Raw genomic sequence first — 9533 nt, 5'->3', positions numbered from 1 at the left:
GTTTAGTTTTCTGTATACCTACAAATATGTCACTCTTCGACTCTTCTCCATCCTTAATGTCAATAATTTTGAATATATTAGATATTCTACTAGTTTATTTTTTTCTTTTTGCCAGAGAAATTTCTCCCAAGAGTTCTGATCTGCTGAAATATAAACAGCTTGCTTCTTAGTCCTGCCAAACACTGTCATTCATTCTAGACTATCTCTTCACCACCATCTTAGGTATTCTTTTTTGCCTTCTTTCTTTAAATATCTTATTAATTTATTTTTAAAGAAAGGAAGGGAGGGAGAAAGGGAGAGAGAGAAACATGTGTGCAATCTAATCAGTTGTCTCTCACACACCCCCAACTGGGGACCTGGTTCACAACCTGGGCACATGCCTTGACTGGGAATTGAACCGGAATGGCAACCTTTTGGTTGCAGGCATTGCTCAATCTACTAAACTACACCAGCCAGAGCTCTCTTTTGCCTTCTTCTTGATTTGGCGTTCCTGTTGTCTTTTCTTGTATCTTCCTCTTCTGTGATTTGCCGCCTTTTTGGAGTATATGGTAAGCATATACTCCAGTAGTTTCCCAGGAAAGGACATGGTCCATAAATTTTTGGGATTATAGGTATTTTATTTTGCATTTATACTTAATTCATAGTTTCACTGGATGTAGAATTCTAGGTTGGGAATTATTTTTCCTTTGTGCTTTGATGGCATTGTTCCATTGTTTTCTAGCTTCCAGCATTGCTGTGGAAAAATAAAATTCCATAATGATGAGCTCTTTCAAACTGGAAATTCAAGTCTTTCAATTTTGGGAAATGTTCTGGAATTATTTTATTTTGTTGACGGTGACTTCCCTTCTGTTTTTTCTTGCCCTGTGTGTGTGGGACACAGGAATGGGTGAGAGGGACATCTGTTGCTAAGCCACCACTAAGAAAATAACTTAAAACTTTTTTAAAAGACTTTTAAAAATCTCACCTGAGATTATGTTTATTGATTTTAGAGAGAAAGAGGAAGGGGGTGGGGGAAGAGAGAGAGAGAGATGTGAGAGAGAAACATCAATCAGTTGCCTTTTGTACATCCCCCAACTGGGGATTGAACCTGCAACCTTTTAGTGTATGGATGAATGTTAGAACCAACAGAGCCACTCAACCAGGGCTAAAAGCTTGTTAGAGAAATAATTTGTAAATCTTAAGAATTCATAAGACTACCTCCACAAATGATTTAAGGTACATCATTTCCTCTTACAAAATTAACTCAGGTTGTTCAAGTTTTATCTTCTCAGTTGGTTCTTTACTTATCTTTTTCTCTTATGTTTAATCTCATATTTTTGTTCTACTTTCTGAGAGATTTTTCAATTTTATATTTTTAATCATTTATTGAATTTTTAGTTTATTTGCAACAGCTCTTCAACTCTTTATATTCTGAATGTTCTTTTCTCATACCATCTTTTCTTGTTTTATGAATATAATATCTTATCTTTCTGAGGATATAAATATTCCTTTTTTAAAAGTCTTCTTCCACACTAAAACACCAATACAAAAGAACCTTTGCACCCCTATGTTCATAGCAGCACAATTTACAATAGCTAGGTGCTGGAAGCAACCTAGATGCCCATCAGTAAATGAATGGATCAAAAAACTATGGTGCATTTACACAATGGAATTCTATGCAGCGGAAAGAAAGAAGGAGCTCCTACCCTTTGCAACAGCTTGATGGAGCTGGAAAGCATTATGCTAAGCAAAATAAGCCAGGCAGTGAAAGACAAATACGATATGATATCACTTTTAAGAGGAGCCTAAACAACAAAACAAAGAAACAAGCAAAATATAACCAAAGACACTGAAATAGAGGACAGGCTGACAGTGACCAGAGGGGAGAGAAGAGGGAATTTCAGGGGAGAATGGGAAGGGTTTACAGGAACAAATTTAAAGGACACATGGACAAAAACTAGGGGGAGGGTGGTAATGGGAGGGAAGTGGGGAGGGTTGGGTGGGTGGGCTGGATTGAGAGTAAAAGGGGGAAAACTGTACTTGAACAATGATTAAAATAAAAAAATTTTTTTCAAAGTCTTCTTCCTTCTGAGAATCTTATTTCCTGCCTTTACCTGTTTAGTTGTTTTATTCACTTTGTTTCATATTTCTCATATCTGGTGGCCCTTGACTGTTAGAATATATTATAAAATTTTGTGTACATGGGTAGGTTTTTTAATTGTGGGAAGCACTATAGGGTTATCTGCCAGCTTTATTTCATTAGGAAACCCCCCCAAATAAAATATACTTCCCCTTGAATTGGTCAGATTCCCAAGAGAGGTTCCTTATCGTTTCTTGCCAGCACTTGGATAAAGAAACCTTGCCAGGTTAACATTTAGTATGTAAATTTTTCATTATTCTCCTTAATGTTCATTACAGTATTTCCACTATCTGCTGTATGTACATAGTGTCCACTGGCCCAGACACTTGCTGTCCTTCTCATTTATTACAATGAATAAAATTTAAGTCTTTTGATAGGATGTGGTAGGAGTCATCTATCTCTTGGGTGTTTGGAATTGAGGAGACATTTTGGGACCTAACTTCTTACACAGATTTTCAATGGACCCTCCCCTTTTTGCCTTACCTTAACTGCCATTTCCATAGCTGCCACAAAATCCTGAAGTCAGAAAATTTTCAGGTGCAAAGTGAGTTGTTTCTTAGCTTTCACATTGCTGATTTAGAACTCAGTTGAGCTCAGTCTCTTAAAAGAGTTGCCATTTATGCATCTTTTTCTAGTTTCCTTAGTTTTATTATCTTCTCTCTCTTCTCTGTTCTTGCAGCTCTGTGGCAGATGGAATGTGTGTGTTCAGTTGGTCATTATTACCCAGAACAGTGCCCTCCTTTTAATTTAAATTCATTATAATTTTCTTATACTTTTCTGATACATTTATTACCTCCCATTACTTCCACCATTTCTCTCTCCCTTCAATTTAGCCATATGTTCAAATGTTAAATTTTATTCATACTACACACATAACGTTTTGAATGATAGTTGCATATTTCAGTGCACACATATATGGAAGAGACCATATGTGTGTAAATATGCATGCACAAGTACACATATACACTAAAAATATGATTACATTAGACACCTAGTTTATTTAGGGAAGAATATAGAGTCATCTTGGAAGCAACGTGACCAAACAGAAAAAGGGCAGGTTTAGCATATCTTGTGCAGCTATCTTACCAGCCCCTACTGGAGCATCCCTTGGAGACTTCAGGTGACACTGAACATGTAAAGTTGAGGAGTTTTGTCTGTTTTCTTTTTTGATTTGAGAAATTTATTTTTTAGCTACACCACAGTACCATTGAATATTTTGTACAAATAATGTCTGCCTTTAGAGGGAAGTATTTAGAAATATCCAAAGCATTAGAGGAAAGCTTGAAGAAGGATGGGAAAGAGATTCTTGAGCTAAACTCAGCATCAGCAAGACCTCGTGTTCATTTAAGGAAAAAAAACAGAATGATTGTGTAGGTGTCCCTGGACATTTTCTGCACCCATCTTCCCAGTGCCCTGATAATCCTGTTTCCCTGTAGTCTGTCCACAGGCTTAACAGAATACCCATTTTGCTGGAATGGCTCTGATCCTATATTTTGTCAAAAGATCAACCAACATTAAATTTTAAAACAGTCTCCCAAATGCTTGACTTTAAAGTTGTTGAAATATAGCAATGTTGATGGCAAAGTGAATCTTGTTATAGGAGGTATTTTTACCCTTGCCACCACTAATATTGATTATGACATTACACTCTTTTGCTTGTAAGCAATTACTGACCCATGTAAGTAGTATAAAAACTTGCCATTTTAGCCCTGGCTGGCGTAGCTCACTGGATTGAGCATGGGCTGCGAACTAAAACATTGCAGGTTCGATTCCCAGTCAAGGCACATGCCTGGGTTGCAGGCCATGGCCCCCAGCAACTGCACATTGATGTTTTTCTCTCTCTTTCTCCTTCCCTTCCCTCTCTAAAAATAAATAAATAAAATCTTTAAAAAAGACCTCATCAATATACATTTTTAAAAAACTTGCCATTTTAAAGAGTTTGTTCTTTCACTTGATGTATGGTCTTTCTCCCAGCAACACATTTTGGGTTTTTTATAATTAAGAATGATAAAACTCAGTTTAGTACGGACTGGTTTAGGTATAGAACCTTGAAAGAGTGTTATAAGATACTCAAGTCCTTCATGCAGCCTTACTTACTGTGGGTGCTACAAGGACCACAGTGTTTGATGGAAGTCTGTTTACAGAAAACACTTTTTTAGCATCTAAATGGCAAACATAAGTGAGTTCAAAAAGACCAATAAGTAGAAACAGTGAGAATGTGTCATCAAGGTATATACATAGCTAAATAATCAATTTTCATAGTTAAACAGAAAAAAGTATATGTGACCAAAAGGAGTAATTTAAATATTCTCCATTTTAAAAAAATGTCATGCTAAATTGCTTTTTAAACAAAGAGCAAAGTTTGGTACAAAGTTGATAAACCCAGAAATTTTTACCCCAGCAAAACTTAGTAAGCCATACCACTATGAAGGCAACCACCAAAGATTTTGGCCATAAACCAAGAAAGGCTGAGCTCACATGCTCTAGATTTATTCTTTGCCCTGAATTTCCTTTAGCAAGTTTAAGTGTCCTGCATGTTTGGCAGTGAAGTCAAAGTTAAATGATCAGCAGTGTTATGAGTTCTTGAGGTATTTAGTTATTTGGTAAATTGTATTTTCTCGTTTGAACTCCTCAGATGTAAGGCATTTGGTCTAAGTCTGAACTCTCATATTATGGAGTAAGCAACATTCATTCCCATATTATTTTTTTCCCACAGAATATCTGTTATTAAGTTAATATAATTCTTTTTCAGCAACTAGTATTATTTGTTTTGGGAGTCTAATCAGAGATATAAGAAAATACTCTCAAATCCATATTTTTCAGACTTTTTAAAGGAAACATGGACTCAAATTTCAAGAGAACATTTTTTAAAAACTACACAAACTAGATTTTCTGTTGCTTTGCAGTGTAAGAGGATTTTTTGTATCTTCTTTTGTCTGTTATGTGACTTACATGACCTCTGGTCAAATTTACCATTCAGGTTTATGTTTGATCCCTTGTAGAAACATCCCACACAAAGTCAATGGTTCATTAGTATTTACATTTTAATTAGTTTCAATACTAAACATAGAATCAAATAAAATTTAATATGTTACATACATATCTCCATTGATGGTATGCATTTCCAAAGTTAAGAAAAACACTTGAATGAAAAGGCAAACACAAAGTGAATTTTAATCTATATTTTGTTGCTATTTGCTGGAATATTTATAGCTAAAAAAATCCCACTGCAAGACTTTGACAATCAACTTACCCTCTGCTTTGCATTGTGCATGCTGAAGTTATGTTTAAAGTCTTTGGGCTACTTCCAATATTATAAGGACCCAGTTTTGTGGATTTCTCTGTTTATTTTAGGGTCCTACTTTCAAAACAACCTTATATCTGGAAAGAAACTAAAAAATTAACTCTAAGTCCTACTGTATAAGTTGCTTTAAAAAATGTCAGTTTTCAAATGCCTTTTAAACCAGGGATGCCAGCAATTCACAGATAGAAGTCATCACCCTCATTTCACTGATGACATTACTGAGACTAGAATTTGAGCTAGTAAGCCAAAATATGTATATGCTTTTTGGCAAAATAACTTTAAAGAATAGTAATCATAAGCATGAATGTGTCAGACTGATATGGCTTTACATCTCTAATTTTGAATGTTTTGTTAACATATAATAAATGCAAAGAAAAGAAAGATATTGCATATATCAGAAGAGGCTAATTTTTATTGAATTTATTGGGGAGACATTGGTTGGCAAAACCAGGTTTCAAGTGTACAACTCAACAAACATCATCTGCACAGTGCATCATGCACCCATCATCTCAAGCAGTCTCTTTCTGTCCCCATTTGGCCCCCTTTGTCCACCTCCACCTACCCCCACCTCTCTTATTGCTATCACCACAATGCTATCTGTGTCTATGTGTTAATTTCTTTGCTTAATCCCTTCACCTTTCATCCAGCCCCCCAATCCTCCTCCCCTCTGACAACTATTAATCTGTTCCAAGTATCTATGCCTCCATTTCTATTTTGTTTGTCAGTTTATTTCGTTTATTAGATTCCACATATAAGTGAGATTATATGGTATTTGCCTTTCTTTGATGGGTTTATCTCACATAATGTAATACTCTCTAGGAACATCCATGATGTAACAACAGGTAAGATTTCCTTCTTTTTATGGTTGCATAGTATTCTATTGTGTAAATGTACCACAATTTTTTTGTATCCACTTATTTACTGATGGACACTTGGGCTGTTTCCAGATCTTGGCTATTGTAAGTAATGCTGCAATGAATATAGGGATGCATATATTTTTTTCAAATTAGTGTTTTGGGTTTCTTTGGATATATTTTCAGAAGTATAATGGAACTCTGGGTCAAAAGGCAGTTCCATTTTTAATTTTGTGAGTAAACTCCATACTGCTTTTCACAGTCTGCATTCCCATCTACAGTAGATAAAGGTTCCATTTTCTTCACATCCTCACTAAAACTTATTTGTTGATTTATTGATGATGGCCATTCTGGCAGGCATGAGATGATATCTGACTGTGTTTTTAATTTGTATTTCTCTAATGATCAGTGACATTGAGCATCTTTCCACATTTCTATGGGTCATCTGTATGTCCTGTTTGCAGAAGTGTCTATTCAGGTCCTTTGCTCGGTTTTTAATTGGATTGTTTGTCTTCTTGGTGTTGAGTTGTATAAGTTCTTTATACGTTCTTGATAAGGGGTTAAAAATTAACCCCTTATCAGATGTATCACTGATAAATATGTTTTCTCATTCAGTGGGATGCCTTTTTGTTTTATTGATGGTTTCTTTTGCTGTGCAAAAGCTTTTTAGTTTGATGTAGTCCCATTTGTTTTCTTTTTCCTTTGTTTCCCTTGCCTGAAGAGCTATATCAGCAAAAGTATTGCTATGAGAAATGTCTCAAATTTTACTGCTTATGTTTTCTTCTAGGATTTTTATGGTTTTGCACCTAACATTTAAGTCTTAAATCCACTTTGAGTTTATTCTTGTGTATGTTGTAAGTTGGTCAGTCTAGTTTCACTTTTTGCATGTTATTTGTCCAATTTTCCTAACACCATTTATTGAAGATACTGTCTTTTCCCAATTGTATGTTCTTGCCTCCTTTGCCAAATATTAATTGACCATAAATGTGTGAGTTTATTTCTGTGTTATTTATTCTGTTCCATTGATCTCTATGCCTGTTCTTGTGCCAGTACTGTGCTGTTTTGGTTATTGTGGCCCTGTAGTATAGTTTGATATTAAGTAGTGTCATACATCCAACTTGTTCTTTATTAAGATTTCTGAGGCTATTCCAGGACCTTTTGTGGTTCTATTTAAATTTTTGAAATATTTGTTTTAGAAATGAGACATTCCATATGAATTAAAATAGGAATTGTGTTGATATGTAGGTTGTTTTGGGTAGTATGAACATTTTAATGTAGTTAATTTTTTCTATCCATGAATATGGCATATGCTTTCACTTATTTGTATCTTGCTCAACTTCTATCTTCAGTACCTTATAATTGTCTGAGTAAGGGTCTTTTTCCTCCTTGGTTAAATTTATTCCTAGGTATCTTATTTTTTGTTGCTTGGGGATTGTTTTATATATATTTCTGTTTCTAATGGTTAGTTACTGTTGTATGAAAATTCCACTGATTTCTGAATATTAATTGTGTATCCTGCTACTTTGCCAAATTCATTTATTAGATCTAGTAAATTTTTGGTGGAGTCTTTAAGATTTTCTTTAAAAAATATTTTATTTGCTTATGTTTAGATAAGGACACACCCAAGGATGTGCCCTGACTGGGAATCAAACCAGTGACCCTTTGGTTCACAGGCCAGTGCTCACTCCACTGAGCCACACCAGCCAGGGCTAGGGTTTTCTATATATATTATCATGCCATCTGTAAATAATAACAGTTTTACTTCCTCCTCTCCAATGTTAATGCCTTTTATTTCTCCTTGTCCATTTCTGTGGCTAGTACTTCCAGTATAATGTTGAATAAAAGTGATGAAAGTGGACATCCTTATCTTGTTCTTCCTCTTAAGGGAAACACATTTAGTTTCTGCCTCTTGAACGTGATCTTAGCTCTGGGTTTGTCTTATATGGCCTTTGGTATGTTGAAGTATTATACCTCTATTCCCACTTTGCTGAGAGTTTTTATCATAAATGGGTGCTGAATTTTATCAAATGTTATTTCTGCATCTATGGATATGATCATGTGATTTTTATCCTTCATTTTGTTTATGTGATGTATCACATTTATTGATTTGCAAATATTGTACCAATCTTGCATCCCTGGGATGAATCCCACTTGATCATGCTGTATGATCTTTTTAATGTATTGCTGGATCTGGTTTGCTAAGATTTTGTTGTGGATTTTAGCATCTATATTCATCAGAGATATTGGCCTATAATTTTCTTTCTTTTTAGTGTTGTTATCTGGTTTTAAAATTAGGACAATACTGGCCTCATAAAGTGAACTTAGGAATCTTCCCTCTTCTTGAATTTTTTGGAATAGTTTGACAAAGATAGGTTTATTTAATTTTTGAATTTCTGATAAAATTTGCTTGTGAAACTATATGGTTTAGGACTTTGTTTACATGGAGGTTTTTGATTAATGTTTCAATATTATTTTAGTTATAATTGGTGTATTCAAATTTTCTGATTCTTCCTGATTTAGTTTTGGAAGTTTGTATGTTTCTAGGAATTTATCCATTTCTTCTAGATTGTCTGATTTGTTGGCATACAGTTTGTTTATAATATTTTCTTACAATCATTTGTATTTCTTTGGTGTCAGTTGTTCTCTTTCATTTGTGATTTTATTTATTTGGGTCTTCTCTCTTTTTTCTTTATGAGTATGATTAAAGTTTTGTCAATCTTGTTTATCTTTTTAAAGAACCAACTCTTGGTTTTATCAATCTTTTGTATTGTTTTTTTAGTCTCCATATCATTTATTTCCACTCTAATATTTATTATTTCTTTCCTTCTACTTACTCTGTGCTTTGTTTGCTTTATTTGTTGTTCTTTTTCCAGTTTTTTAAGGTATACACTTGGACTTTTTTATTTGATTTTTTTTTTCTTCTTGAGGTAAACCTGTAATGCTATGAACTTTTCTTTCAGGACTTCTTTCACTGTGTCCCATAAATTTTTGTTTTTCATGTGTTCATTTTAACTTCTGGCATCTTCCTTGACCTCATTGTTAACTTGTTCATTGTTTATTAATATGTTATTTAGCCTCTATGTGTTTGCATGATTTTTAGTTTTTTTATTGTAATTGATTTCTAGTTTCATACCATTGTGGTCAGAGAAGGTGTTTTATATGATTTCAATATTCTTGAATTTTTTAAGACTTATTTTGTGTTCTAACATGTGGTCTATCTTTGAGAATGTTTTAGATACACTTGAGAAGAATGTAT

Source organism: Phyllostomus discolor, chromosome X (genome assembly GCF_004126475.2).
Source record: "Phyllostomus discolor isolate MPI-MPIP mPhyDis1 chromosome X, mPhyDis1.pri.v3, whole genome shotgun sequence".
In the NCBI taxonomy this organism is placed as follows: domain Eukaryota; kingdom Metazoa; phylum Chordata; class Mammalia; order Chiroptera; family Phyllostomidae; genus Phyllostomus; species Phyllostomus discolor.
Note: the sequence above shows the minus strand (reverse complement) of the source record.